The following is a 16,033-nucleotide window of genomic DNA, read 5'->3' as shown; positions in this document are numbered from 1 at the left end:
TACTACAGGACTTAAGGGCGGTAAATAAAACTATGGTACTCATGGGAGCTTTGCAACCAGGATTTCCCTCTCCTGTAGCCATTCCTCTTAATCATTATAAAATCATTATAGATCTTAAAGACTGTTTCTTTATCATTCCCCTACATCCAGAGGATCAAAAGCATTTTGCATTTAGTGTACCATCCACTAATTTCAGAGAACCCATGAAGAGATATTAATGGAAAGTTCTGCCCCAAGCTGTGGCTAATAGCCCCACCTTGTGTCAAAAATTTGTAAGTTCAGCCATCTCCAGCATTAGAGAAAAGTGGGAGGCTCTATATATTATTCATTATATGGATGATATATTAATAGCAGGAACTAATGCTCAGGATGTCTTAAAATGTTATCATGATCTAACTAAAGCTTTAGCATCTCATGGACTCCAAATAGCTCCTGATAAAATTCAGTTACAAGACCCATACACATATTTAGGGTTTCACTTAAGTGGAAATAAAATCACCAGCCAAAAAATGGAACTAGGATTGGACAAATTAGTAACATTAAATGACTTCCAGAAACTTTTAGGAAATATTAATTGGCTCCAACCTTATCTAAAGTTAACCACTGGAGATCTCAAACCATTATTTGACCTCCTTCAGGGAAATTCTGATCCCAATTCCCCCAGGGCCATCACCCCTGAAGGACGTAAAGCAATTGATAAAGTAGAGCAAGCTATTCACTCACAATTTGTTACTTTTATAGATTATACTCAACCATTAGCTCTAGTGATTTGTCAAAAAGCTTATACACCTACAGCTGTGTTTTGGCAAAAGGCACCTATTATGTGGGTTCATCTGCATGCTTCTCCTGCAAAGACTATTTATCCCTACTATCAGGCAGTTGCTGATATCATTCTTTTAGGTCGAGAACAAAGTGTTAAATATTTTGGTAAAGATCCAAATATAATTATTCAACCATATACTATGACACAGGTTAATTGGCTTTTTCAAACTACAGACTGTTGGCCTGTTGCTTGTGCTTCCCATCCAGGTCACATACACAATCATTACCCTAATGATAAACTTTTGCAGTTTCTTAGCACTTATGACTTTATATTCCCACTTAAAACATCCTTGCAGCCAATTAAGAATGCCCTCTTAATCTTTACTGATGGGTCCTCATCAGGGATCGCCGCTTATGTTGTTAATGATACAATTATTCAATTCCAAACACACTGCAATTCTGCTCAACTAACAGAACTACAAGCAGTCATAGCGGTGTTTTCAACTTATCCAAACATATCTTTTAATCTTTACACAGATAGTGCTTATATTGCTCAATCTGTGCCATTATTAGAACCTGCAGCTCAAATTAAAAATGTTTCTCAAGCAGCTTGTCTGTTTATTCAGCTACAATCTCTCATTCAAAACAGAACCCAACAATTCTTTATTGGTCACCTTAGAGCTCATACTAATCTCCCTGGACCACTGTCCTTAGGTAATCAATTAGCTGACCGAGCTACATGTACTACATGCTGTGCAAACCTTATCCTTAGCTACCAATTACCTGATTTACTCACAAAAGCTATTGAAGCTCATAAGCTGCATCAGCTTAATGCTTGCACCTTACGGCTAATGTTTCACATCACCAGAGAACAAGCATGCCAAATAGTTAAACAATGCCCAAGCTGCATCACACATTTACCTACACCACACCTGGGGGTTAATCCCCGAGGTCTAGTACCCAATGCATTATGGCAAATGGATGTAACACACATCCCAGAATTTGGTAATCTTAAATATGTGCATCTTAACGTAGACACCTTTAGTGGATTTATATTTGCTATGCCTCAAACAGGTGAAGCAGGTAAACACATTGTTGCACACATGTTGGCAGCAATGGCTGCACTAGGAATCCCTCAGAATATAAAAACTGATAATGGTCCCGGGTACACAGGTCAAATGTTTCAAAAATTCTGTCAACAACTGCAAATTAAACACACCACAGGCATACCATATAATCCACAAGGACAGGGAATAGTAGAACGAGCAAATTTATCTTTAAAAAGCACCATTGAAAAAATTAAAAAGGGGGAGTGGTACCCCACTAAAAGGTCACCCAGAAATTTACTTTCACATTCACTTTTAATTTTAAATTTTTTAATCTTGGATTGAGATGGACGTTCTGCTGCAGAACGATTCTGGCATACAGAATCAAAGACACAGTTCGCCATGGTCCTCTGGAAAGATCCATTGGACAACACTTGGCGAGGACCAGATTCGGTCCTGATATGGGGCAGAGGATCAGTTTGTGTATATTCTAGGGAATTCGATTCAGCCAGATGGTTGCCAGAGCGATTAATAAAACAAATAAACAATAACAATCTGTCCAGGGCAAAAAAGTTGCCCTGAGAAAAGGCATTTTTCTCTCTTTCTTCCTCCATCACAGCTGAAGCTGCTAAAAACCGGCAAGCCCTGCTATAACCTATTCAGAAAAGCTGTCAGATGACTGAAGTCTACGAATCCACCTACTGGTAAATATCCTCCCATTAAAATCACATGAATTCCTGGCTCTTATTACCGATTGGTTTCCTTGCCCTGCTGTTTGCAATCGGACTAGCGACAGTCGCCCCTGAGGATTGGAATCCATTAGAAAGAATTTTGCTTGCCATAGCATATTTATGTGCTGTAGGGTGCATCACCCTGCTAATCTGTTTTCCTTAATCAAGGAAACCAATAGCCTTTATCAATATGGTTTTGTTAAGCTTACTACCATTCAAAATTGCCATCCTACACTTCCCCCTATTAAGTGTGCTTAATAGTTTGGGTGACTCTTTCTCTATCTCCGATTCCAACCCCCACCAGCCTTGGAAATGGACCCTAGCACGATGGGAAGATTCAAAAATTGTACAGACCCAGATCAAAACAGGCTGCCCCTCCTTCATTGTTTATGCTTGTACTCTGATTCTGCTTCCAGAAGGCACATCATGCCTTAACAAAGCCCAGTACTACTTGTGCCCATCCTCTAACCCCGGAAAATGGTATTGCAATGTTCCCAACCAGTATTATTGTCCATATTGGGGGTGTGAAACATTAACCACCGCTTGGAAACCCCCCTCTGCTGATCAATACCTAACTTTAACTTGGGCTCCTTTTGGATGCAAACCTCGTGACCACTACATTAATTATCTATATGATAAATCAAACTGTGAAAAGCTAAACTTTACCGTACAGCTTCCTAATGATCCCTCTTGGCTGATCAGTAGTACTTGGTGCATCAGGATCTATGTGGAAGGGTTTGACCCCGGGAGGACTTATTAGAATAAAAAAGGAAACAATACAGCAAACATCTACCATTGGGACAAATAAAGTGCTTGTGCCCTTGCTTCCAACTACTCCCTCTCACATTTCCATTACCTCTCTTAAAGCAAGTGAGAGTTATCCTGTCATCTCTTCTATTATCACTCTTAACAAAACAGACTCTCCCACTGCACTGGACTAGGACTAGCTGATAACCCACTCTGGCCAGTGCTACAAGCTACTTTCCTTTCCTTAAACTCTTCCTTTCCTAACCTTATCGCAGTTGTTGGCTGTGTCTTTCTGCCCAGCCTCCTTATTATGATGCCATAGCTGTTAATGCCTCATTTAATATTTCTAATGAGGACAATCCTTCCCAATGTCTTTGGTATAGCAGAAAAATTGTCTCACCATGCAATCCATTCTTCATTCCGGGTATTGCATTGGTAATATCCCCGTCTCCCTAAAAAAGGTCTGTGCACAATCGTTCTCTTCATCACAAGGTAAATATTATATTCCCCCAGTAGGGGCAAAATGGCTGTGCTCTTCTACAGGGCTTACCCCTTGTGTGTCGAGGAGGGCTCTTGCTGAAACAAGAGAAATGTGCGTTTTAGCAACGCTATTGCCCCATATCCTCTTCTGTAATGAAGAGAACCTTTATCAGTATTGGGATACACGGTTTCCAGCTATGCAGAGGAAAAAGGGAGAACTCATCACAGCCGTTACCCTTGCTTCTCTTTTTGACATGGGCTGGCCTAGGCACTGGCATCGCCTCAATCACCCTTCAACAACAAAGCCTCTCCAACCTAAGAGCTGCTATAGACGATGACCTAACCTGCATTGAAACTTCCATCACCCATCTAGAAAAATCCCTTACGTCCCTATCAGAAGTTTTTCTCCAAAACAGAAGAGGCTTAGACCTACTTTTCCTTAAGCAAGGAGGGCTTTGCGCTGCATTAGGTGAGGAATGTTGCTTTTACACTGACCATTCCAGCATAGTTAAAAAATCTATGACCAAGCTTAGGAAAGGAATTGCGAACCGTAAACTTGAGCGGGAAGCCCAAGAAACCTGGTATCAACAATTGTTTTATAAATCCCCATGGCTAACCACCCTGATTTCTTCCATCTTAGGACCCCTTCTTGTCCTCCTTCTCCTAATATCTATAGGCCCATGTATATTCAAGTGCCTCCTGGCTTTCATTAAAACCCGAGTCGACACTTTTCATGTTATGATGCTTATGAAACATTATCAACCTATTCCTCCCTCAAGCCCTATCTCTGATGATGCTATAACTGAACTGTAATTTACCCCCTAGCATATATGATAATTGTTAAGCTGTTTGTTTAAGATTCATTACAGGCATAAATAAGAAGACTGTAAGCATTGAAAGAACTTATCGAAGAATTTTCCTGCGAATTACTGTCAACACATCATCATAGACTATTGCCTTGTTTTCTTACACTTCTCGGACCTTTACTTGGCTTACTAATACTAATTTCACTAGGACCTAGCCTCTTCAATAAAGTGATGGCCTTCTTGAAACAATAACTAAAATGCCATAAAAATGCAGCCCCTTCAGGTCCACTATTTTAGACTGGCCATGGCAAAATTGCGATGGTAATAAACACCTATAAAAAACACTCCATCTGCACATCCCAAAGTGCAGGACTGGGCAGCCAATGACGGGCAACTGGACACCTTAGTCTGAGCGATCCACCACCTAAGACAGAGGCCTGGCCTTATGCTGCCTTGAACCTCCATGACGGGTAAGGTTGCAGGTTGCCTACTTTGTGGTGTCCCGACCTAAGACAGGCACAGTCCCCTTGGGATAGACTGTTGTTGCAGTCTCCATCTTTTAAAAATAATAAAAAAGGGGGAACTGTGGGAAGCTACTTATGGCACCGGCAGTGTGCCGGCCATCATCTTGGTGTCTGACGCCATCTACTGACCACCTTGTGGTCCAACACCATCTTGGATACTAACTCAAGTTAAGTTTTTATCTTAGGTTAAGTTTTTATCTCAAGCTAAGTTTCTATTTTCTCATGTCTGCTCTGCTCTGCCCAGAAATCTGCTGACTAGCCTCGGCTGATCCACCTTTGCTATCTTAGTTCCTGCGGATTGGCCTAGCCGCAGTGCAATGTCTATCACCTGCTAACACCTGATACAAGACAATTCCCCTGCCCCGCTGGATATATACCCTGGATTTGCCCTCAATAAATTGAGACTTGATCAGAATCCTGTCTTGTCTCCATTCTCTGTGTCTTTTGTCCCATTTGTTCTCACTCCCTCTCTCAGGTCTAGGTTCGTCTGTCTCGCAGGTCGGGTCGATCAGCCATCATCACTCTCACTCTTACTCACCCCACTAACACACCTTGATGGACTTGATTCCTGAAACAAGCCTTTTTTGTAGGGCTTTTGCCTTGGGCGTTCCCTATGCTGGGCACACACGTCCCATGGTTTCCATGTGACTCCAGCTTTCTCTTCTTTGACTTCTCCTTCAACTGTCATCTTTTCTACTGCTTTTACCTGAACATGCAGTAAACAACCATATCCTATGCACTAAATTTTTATGCGTTTTATAATTTCACATGTGTTCAGTATTTTGTGTCTTTGTATTATTTTTCCACCTTCAGATTGCAGGCACTCTTGTTCCAGCACTGATGTCCATTGCTTGGATAGTCTCTGGCATCAAGCTGCCTCTCAATATGGGTGCCTGCAAATTACCAATACAGGAATGTTGTAGGGTTCATTTTAAGAGAGCGGTTCAAAAACAAAATATGGAAATTAATTTATTGGTTGTGCAATGTAAATTATAGATCAGTTAGTAATGGCTGTTTGAAAAATTGACATACATGTTTAACATTTCCTTATAGTCACATCATACATATGGAGCCAGGAAACACTACATGGAACTCACAATTCCTTCTCTTGGGATTTTTGGAGGAACAGAATTGGTTTTTGGTCTCTTCCTGTCCATGCACCTTATCACCATCTTTGGGTACCTTCTCATCATCCTGACGACAGTCGCTGATTCTCACCTCCACACACCCATGTACTTATTTCTCTCCAATCTCTCCTTCTGTGACATCTGTTTTACCTCCACCACAGCCCCTAAAATGTTGTTTAATCTACAGACACAGAGCATAATCATAACCTACAAACACTGCCTCACCCAGATGTACTTTTTCTTACTCTTTGTGGAGTTGGACAACTTCCTCCTGACCGTGATGGCCTATAACAACTTCGTGGCCATTGGTCAGCCCCTGCACTACACAGTGGATCATGAATACCTGGCTCTGTGGCCTGTCAGTCCTGACAGCCTGGATCACGAGTGCTTTGCATTCCTTACTTCAAACCTTAATGATGCTGTGGGTGTTCTTTTGTGCCCCCTTTGAAATTCCCCACTTTTTCTGTGAACTTAATCAGATGGTCCAACTTGCCTGTTCCGATGCTTTCCTCAATAACGTGGTGCTGGATTGTGCTGCTGTTCTCTTGGGTGTGGTTCCACTCAGTGGGATCCTTTACTCTTATTCTAAGATTGTTTCCTCCATACGTGCAATCTTAACCACTCAGGGGAAGTATAGAGCATTTTCCACCTGTGCATCTCACCTCTCTGTGGTCTCCTTATTCTATTGTACAAGCCTGGGGGTGTACCTTAGTTCAGCTGCGACACTCGACACGCATTCAAGTGCGATAGCCTCAGTGATGTACACCATGGTCATGCCAATGCTGAACCCCTTCATCTATAGTCTGCGGAACAAGGACATAAAAGAGACTCTGGAAAGACTGTTAGGGAGGAGAGCCGTGTAACTGCATGTCTCCAGGGGCTGAAGAAGCTTATTTCATTGTAGAACACAGAACCTCAGAGCCCAATACTTCGAATCTTTGAGCAACTCATGGAAATACAACTTATGTTAGAGTCAGATATGTGTTTGAATATAATGAAGCAAAACTTTAATTCATGCATTGTATTACCACCTAAAAGTTTGTACCATTTATACCTATTTACTGAATTAGTAAAACTTGTTGCCTATCTGTTAGAGTGATTTTGCACTGAGGTGAGGCAGTATATTGTATAGTCTTTTTATGTGACTGCATAAAAAATAACTCTTTCCATTTTTCTAAACAAAATATCTTCCCTTTTTCTACTTTTGTATTAATCTTTAAAGAGGACTGGATAGATTAATCTAAGTATTTTCTCTATCATCCAATATTTTATCTCCTTTATATTCAAAACTCTCTTAAACCCTTATGAATAAAGTCTAACTTTCCAAGAGCTTGAAATCATGCCAAAACAGCCTCCTGGAATATTATTATTCAGAGTCACAAATTATTCCTGTGAAATCATGCATTGGCCATCAACATCTCCTGATTTCCTACTAAGAGACCCTCAGTGGCACACACTTTATGTGAAGCAACTTATTGACATATAGTCATGTTCCATGCTATCCATCAAAGTGTAAAAATGAATGTCTTCTAGTTCATGAACAGAGTTATGCAGTCATCACCAGAAACAATTCTAGACCCTATTTCCACCACTTCATAAAAAGGTAAAAATGATGCCCTTCAGCCATGACTTCTCAATCCAACCATCCTTCTCTATCTCTAAAGCACCACTAATCTATTTCTGTCAGAGCAAACACTTTTATTCCATCTCTACAAATTTATTTGAATTTACGTCTTATATAATGTCATAAAAATGTGTAGTATTCTGCCTGGTTGTTTTGGTTTTTTAATATTTATTCAAATGTATTTATATTTTGATAGAATAAATCATCCACTTAAATATTCAAACTGTTCAAACAATATACAGCAAAAAGTATACTTGTTCTCCAGCCACCTGGTTTCCCATGCCAGAGGTAAACTATATAGTCAGTTTTGTCAATGCACTTCTGGAGGTATTTTACACGTATAAAGCAAGTAGTACTCTACTATATACACAATTCTGCACTGAATATATTTTGAAAATCATTCCACAACACTCTAAAAAGAAGGTTTCTCAGGACCTCATATGGCTCATTATATACTATTTTATGCAGAGTAACATATTTAACCACTGAAGGGCATTGGAATCATTTCCAATCTTTTGTTATATCACATATTCTGAAGTGAATAACCTTGTATATACATACATGTAGGGTCTATTCCTAGAAATAGGACCAACACGAAATTGTCAAACGTTTATACCTTGTACAATCTGATAGGTGAAAAATATTCTTAGGTATTTTAATATGCAAATAGCTTGAGCGGAGAGTCTCTTTTCATATTTGAGCCATTGCACTTCCTTTACTGTATTTATATCATTTACTCATTTTTCTGTTGTATGGCTGGCTCTTTTTAAAATCAATTCAGAGGAGCTCATTGTATATTAGGGAAATGAACTCTGTCATACATTGCAATTTTTTTTCAGTTTGTTTGACTTTGCTATCATAGTTTTTGGCTTGAAGAAACATCTACAATTTAAGGGATCTTTATTTTCTTTGATTCTGGCCTTTGTATTACAGTTTAAAGGGCATTCCTCACTCTGAGATTAAAAAAAGAAAGAAAGAAAACTCCCATGGTATATTCTGTTACTTTTAGGGTTTACTTTATATTATAATCTTTGAACCATTTGGAATTTAGTAAGGTGTGAGGGTCAGTACAATATTATGAACTAGCACTATCCTGAGTTGTCATGTAGTTGCCTCGTTTCTTTTACATAACATGATGTCCTTGTCATTTTTTCTTTTTGAAATTGATGGAAAAATATGCATATAATACTATACACTGCAGTCATAGTTTGCTATAGATGTATTTTAACCATATACTATCCTATTATTAACTCCTCCTAATAGTCTCATGTATTTGTTCTAATTCATGGAAGAGCATTATTACATTTATACTATTTACCAAACCCATTGTCCACGAAAGTGGTCACTATGCTCTACAGTCCCATGTCACTTTCTTTGGCTTTTCTTCTTGTGATATCCATGACCCTAAAATCTCCCTTTCAACCACAATCGCACTCATATCATTGTTGTTAATTATACTCATTATAATGAATATCACCACCTCTATCCATTTTGAAACATCTGCAATTAACCTCAGAACGAACTTTTCACAAATTGACCTTCAGCTCCCTATTATCTGCCCTCATTCTATTTTCTGGCGACTGGGATTCTTGACGTTTACAACACGAGATTGATAGTTATATTTAGTTCAGATTAGTGAGGTCATAAAATATTTGTCTTTTTGTATCTGACTTATTTCACAAAACATAATGTCCTCAGGATTTATCCATGTTGTCAAATGTGTCAAGATTTCAAATTTTCTCAGAGCTGAATAACAGTTGATTATCTGTATATACCACATTTATTTATGCATTCATCAACTGATGATCCACCTGCATTATTTCCACCTTTTGGCAAATGTGAATAATACTTCTCTGGATATTGGTGTGAACCTGTCTGTTCACGTCTCTGCCTTCATTCTTCTGTACATACCTAGTCATTGGATTGCCTCATCACGTGGAAGTTCCAAACTTAGCTTCACGAGGAATGGCCAAATGCTCTTCCAAGAGGTTATAAGATTCCACATTCCAGGCAATGATGTTTTGGTGTTCCTATTTCTCAACACTCTCTCCAACATTTGTAGATTTCCAATTTTTTAATAGTGGCCATTCTAGTAGATGTGGAATGTCACCACATTTTAGTTTAGATTTGAACTTCCCCATACTTGTTGATGTTGATCATACTTTCATGTGCATTTGAATAATTTGTGTTTCCTCTTTGGAGAAAACAATGTCTGTTCAATTCTTTTGACCGTTTTTAATTGGGTTGCTTGCATTTTTATCATTGAGTTGTGGACCTCTTTACACATCCTGGATATTAAATCATTTTCATATATGTGGTTTCCAAATATTTTCTCCCATTGCGTGGCCTGCCTTTTCACCCTCCTGACAAAGTTCCTTGAAGCAAAAAAGTATTCAATTTTGAGGAGACCTCATTTATCTAATTTTTCTTTTGTTGCTTGTACTTTGGGTGCAAGTACTAAGAAACCACCTCCTTCTGCAATATCTTGAAGATGCTCCCATATATCTTATTCTAGGAGTTTTATGTTTCTGGTTTTATAGTCGGATCTTTGATCTGTTCTTAGTTAATTTTTGTATGTTAGTGGTCCTCTTTTATTCTTTTGGATATGGCTATCCAGTTCTCCCAGTAACATTCCTTGAAGAAACTCCTCTGTCCCACTTGGGTAGACTTGGCAGCTTTCCTGGAAATCCATTGATCATAGATGTGAGGTCTATTTCTGAACACCCAAGTTTTTTCCATTGGTCAAAATGTCTATCTTTTTTACAATACCAGTCTGCTATTAGCACTGAAGATTTGTAATGTGGTTTAAAGTCAGGTAAAGGTAAAGTCCCCCATATTCTTTTTATCTCTAGATGGTTTTTGGCTATTCAGGTGCTCTTGCTATTCCAAATAAATTTTGTAAATAGCTTTTACCATTCTTCCTCATAAGCTGTTGGAGTTTTGATAGGGATTGCATTAAATTTTTAAATCAATTTGGATAGAATTGGTTTCTAAACAGTATTTCATCTTTCAACCCAAGTCACAGAATACCGTTCCATTTATTTAAGTCTTCTTTGATTTCTTTTAGCTATTGTTTTGTAACTTTTTCTGTATGCAGATACTTTACATCCTTGGTTAAGTTTATTCTTAGATATTTGATTCTTTTAGTTTCCACTGTAAATAGTTATTTTCTAAATTCTTCCTCAGATTCCTCATTACTACTATATTGAAACACTACCTACTTTTGCACATTCATCTGGTATCACCCAATTTTGTTAAACTAGTTTATTAGCTCTAGTGGGTTGGTTGAAAATTTTTGGTGATTATATATATATATGTGATCATACCTTTACACGTGGTTAACTCTTTACTTCTCCCTTTCATAATGGGTGACTTATTTATTTTTATTGCCTAAGTATTCTGCATGGAACTTCTGTACCACATTCTATAACAGTGTTAACAATGGGTATCCCTGACTTTTCCTCAATTTTGATGGGAAATCTTTCAATCTTTCACCATTGAGTTAACTATGTTTGTTCAAATATGCCCTTTATCATTTTAAGAAAATTCCCTTTTATTCCTATGTTTCAACTTACTTTAATGAAGAAAGGGTGCTGGATTTTGTTAAACACCTTCTCTGTACCATTGGTGAGGATCGTGTCATTCTTTGATTTGTTAATGTTGTATATTATAGGAATTTATTTTCTTGTGTTGGACCACCCTTGCATACCAGAGATAAAAACCACTTGCTCATGATTTATAATTCTTTAAGGATGCAGGTGAATCCAATTTGCAAGCATTTGGTTCATGATTTTTGCACCTATATTCATTAGAGATATTGGTCTTTAATTTTCCTTTCTCACAGTGTCTTTGTCTGGCCTTGGAATTATGGTGATGTTGGCTTCATAGAATGAATTAGGAAGTGGTCCCTCCTCTTCAGCTTTTGGAAGAATTTGAGCAAGATTGGTATTAATTCTTGCAATGATTGGCAGAATTCACCTGTTTAGCATTGTGGTCATGTTCTTTGCTTTTAAGGAGGTTGTTGATGATTGATGCAATCTCTTTGCTAGTGGTTCATCTGATGTTGTATTCTATGTCTTTCAGACAGTGTAGTTTGCTCAGGTGTTTCTAGAAACGTGTCCATTCCATCTGTGTTGTCAAGTTTGTTGGCATAAACTTGTCATGGTATCTTCTATGATCTTTTTTATTTCTGTAAAGTCCTATCGTATTGTTCCCATCATGTTTATGATTTTGTTTACTTGCAGCTGCTCTTTTTTTTTCTTTGTCAGCCTAGCTAAGGGCCTGCCAATTTTGGTGATCTGCACAAAGTACCAGCTTTTGGGTTTTCTGATTCTCTGTACTTGTTTTTTTCTCAATTTCAATTATTTCAGCTACTATATTTGTTATTTACTTTCTTCTGCTCTCTTTTGGATTACTTTGTTGATCTTTCTCTAGTTCCTCCAGGTGTAGTTAGGTCTTATATTTTAGATCTTTCTTCCCTTTTAATGCATGCATTAAGGCCTACCAGTTTTCCTCCCAGTACTGTTTCACAACATCCCATACGTTCATACATGCTGTAGTGTCATTTTCATTCATCCTGAGATATTTAATACTTTCCCTTCCAATTTCTTCCTTCATGTACATTGTTTAAGAGTGTGTTTTCTAACCTCCATAAATTTATGCAATTTCATTCCTCCAACTGTTATTGACTCCCATCTTCATTCCACTTCTGATGAGGGAAACTGCTTTGTATAACTTTGATCTTTTAATATTTATTGAGGCCTGTTTTGTGAAGCAAACACGTGGTCTATCTGGGAGAATGATTCCTGAGCACTTTTGAGGAGTGTTATGTCCCCCTGTTTTAGTGTATATTGTTTTGTGTATTTCTGTTAGATCTCTTCTTCTAGATGTTCTACCTATTCATGTGAGTGTTTCTTTGAAGAGTCCATCCATTATTTCGGATATGTCTATGTCTCTCTTTATGTTTGGAAGTACTTTCCTTCATTTTTTTTTTCAGGCACCCTCACTAGGTGTACACATATTTATGATTCTTATTTCTTCTTGGTGGTTGGCCCCTAATATTAATATGTAATTTGTTGCAACAGCTTTGCTTTAAAGTCTATTTTGTGGCATATTAGCAGAGCTAACCCAACTTTTTTTTTTAGGATACTCTTTTGGGGAAATATCTTTTCCCCAGCATTTTCCTCTCAATTTCTTTGAATATTTGAGTGTAAGATGAATTTCTTTTAGACAGCATGCAGATGGCTTATTTGATTTTAGCTAATCAGCTGGTCTGTTTCATTTGATTAGGAAGTTTGATCCACTAAATGCAATGTGATTATCATAATGGCAGTACCTACTCAAAAACTTTTATTCTTTGGTTTTTACTTCATGCTTTATTTTTGTCTCTTTTTATACTCTTTTATTTAGCCTTACTGATAACTTCATTTCAATAGTCGTCTCCACACTTCTTTCTCCTGTCTTTCCCTGTCAGCCTCTGTTTCATTTTAGTTGTAGTGAAGATCTCTTGCTAATGAACTCTCTCAATTTCTGCTTCTCTGAATATTTCAATCTCTCCCTCATTTTTGAAGGACAGTTTTTTAGATAGAGTATTCTTAGCTGACAGTTGTTCTCTTTCTGTATCTTAAATTTTTCATGACACTATGATTCCTGAAGAAAAATCAGATTTAAGTTTTTGTGTATCCTTATACTTAATGAATCTCATTTTTCTTTCTGCTTTCAGAATTCGCTTTTTATCTTTGACATTTGATGTTGTGATTAGTATGTGTCTTAGAGTAGGTGTATTCAGATTTATTTGATTTGGAGTACATTGGTTTCCTTGAACATTGACATCTACATTTCATAAAAGTTGGGAAATTTTCATTCATCAGTTCCTCAAATGTTCCTTCTGCTCCCTTTCCCTCCTCATCTCCTTCTGGTTCACCCATGACACGAATGTTTGCATGTCTCATTTTGTCAGTCAGTTACCTGAGATCCTGCAAAATTTTCCCAATTCTTTCCTCTCTATGTTCATTTGTTTCTTCGAATTCATATGCTTTCTCTTCTAACTCTATGACCTGTTCTGCCTCTTCAAATCTGCTGTTGTATATCTATAGTGCATTTTTTATTTGTTCTATTACACCCTTCATTCCGATCATATGTTATTTTTCTTTACATACTTTCAAATTCTTCTCTAAACCACCCAGTGTCTCATTAGAATTCTTAATATCTTTAACCATCTCCATAATTGATTCATGAGATTTGTTTGAACATCTTTGATTAATTGTGACAAATTACATACCTTCTCTGGCTCTTTAATTTGCTCCTTTGACTTGGTCATATCTTCCTGTTCTATGTATGGTTTATAACCATTTTGCTGATGTTTCAGCATGGGATTATTTTGGTGAGCTTACTCTGAAGGTTGGTTTCCCCATCTTACCTAAGATGTTGTTCTCAACAGGCTTTGTGTTCACGCTTTTACTTGACACTTGGTTGTCCATATTACCCAGCCCAGGTAGAGCCACAGACCATGAGTGGGGTATATCCCAGGTCCACAGGGTTCCAGGGAAAGGATCAGGCAAAGATCCCCAAAAGTCTTTCGCTGCACTCCCCAAGGGTGTGCTTTCACGTCCTGCCCAGCAGATGGCCCACTTAACCCCAGATGTCTTTCTAGATGGGCACTTTCCTCAACTGCCAGCAGATGGCACTCTTCTGCCCCTTACTTCCCGCAGCCTACAGTAGGCAGGCTATTCTTTTGTCTCCACTGAATCCAGACAAAGGCAGTGGTAGGTCCATTGGGTTAAAACTGCAGGTCTTAGTATCCAAATTTTGTGGCAAAAGCAGGAGCACTGTTTGATGATGTCATGACCATTTCTTGTGAAAGTCAACCTCTGCAGCACTCTAAGTCTCTAGACATCCGTCCACCACAGACATGACACTACAAAACTTTCATTCCAACAGTGAAGGATGGGTATCTGTAGCCAGGGCTGATGGGAGTTCCTCACAGTCTCACAGCACAGTGTCTCTGTCTCTTCATCCAGTGCTTTCCTGGGTGTTGGATGCACTGGATCCAGTCTCCTGAGCCCCAGAATCATTGTTCCAAATTGTTTCCTCCTGTCCCCTAGATGATATTCTGGGAAAGAAAGGAGGCCAGCCTTCCCAACTGAGCCATATGGATTCAGCCTGGAGTCACTTTTAAATTCTCTTGTCTAAAATAAACTTGAATAGGATGGTGATACTGAAAGAGGTATTCAAATATCTCAGGGAAAGCCAAAAGTTAAAAAGCAGACAAATATGATGAATTCTCACTTCTGTTCACATTGACTATTGTTTCAATAATTACTGCACAACAATTTTCTCAAATATAAGTACTTTAAGGCAATGCTTTTATTACTGCATCCAAGCCTATGGCATGGAGATATGTTAATCTCTGAAAACGTATCCAGACACTTGGCTAGCTGTGTATCAGCTAGAAAGACTCTGCAGCTCTTGGCTGGACTCCCTCATTCATTTGTGATTGGGTGAATAATAGCCTGATCTATGTTGCTCTATCCTTGTCTGAGGCGGGGACCCTTGCCCCACATTTATGCTCAGCTTAACATGATGTCATATAGCTTGGAAAAAATACAAAGAGGAAGCAGCAGAAACAAGCCAAGGCCTTTTGAAGCAATCTATCACTTCTACCATGTTCTGTTCACCAAAGCAATTAAAACACTTTAAGTGTCATGAAAGAGGAGTTCGTTGGCTCTCACTGCTCAATTAACTTCACCCAACATGCAACAGAGTGTGGCTAAGGACTCAAGGTCACTAAACCTATATATCAAATGATTCTACTGGCACCAATGTGCAAATGATACCTGGCCCAGGGGTAACCTAAATAAAATTTTCTCTCAACACTATTCATCTCATGAGTGTAATCAAATCAACCCCTGCATTGCTAATTTTCCTCTACACTAGTCTGCTGGACACACTATGCTTAGAAAAGAGGTTAGATTGCAAAACTAGCTTACAAAGAACTAACACTCAGTTGGAATATAAATGTGGGCAAAAGATGTTCTCCTCTGGTGGATAGTGAGATGGTCACATGGAAACATGAACCAAAAACATTGGCATCCTAGATGACCCTTTAAAAGTCATGGGGCTCTGTGATAATGAGCATTTTGCAAAACTTATACAGATATCATGACTAGAGGTGCCCAATGATTTTT

General features: G+C 38.4%; 1 pseudogene; it reads left to right on the top strand.

Moving 5' to 3' along the window:
* Positions 1 to 6,162: 6,162 nt before the first annotated feature.
* Positions 6,163 to 7,086, top strand: LOC143649252 (olfactory receptor-like protein OLF4; annotated as a pseudogene).
* Positions 7,087 to 16,033: the final 8,947 nt, after the last annotated feature.

This window comes from Tamandua tetradactyla, chromosome 11 (genome assembly GCF_023851605.1).
Source record: "Tamandua tetradactyla isolate mTamTet1 chromosome 11, mTamTet1.pri, whole genome shotgun sequence".
Lineage (NCBI taxonomy): Eukaryota > Metazoa > Chordata > Mammalia > Pilosa > Myrmecophagidae > Tamandua > Tamandua tetradactyla.
Note: the sequence above shows the minus strand (reverse complement) of the source record. Positions and strands in the feature narration are given on the sequence as shown.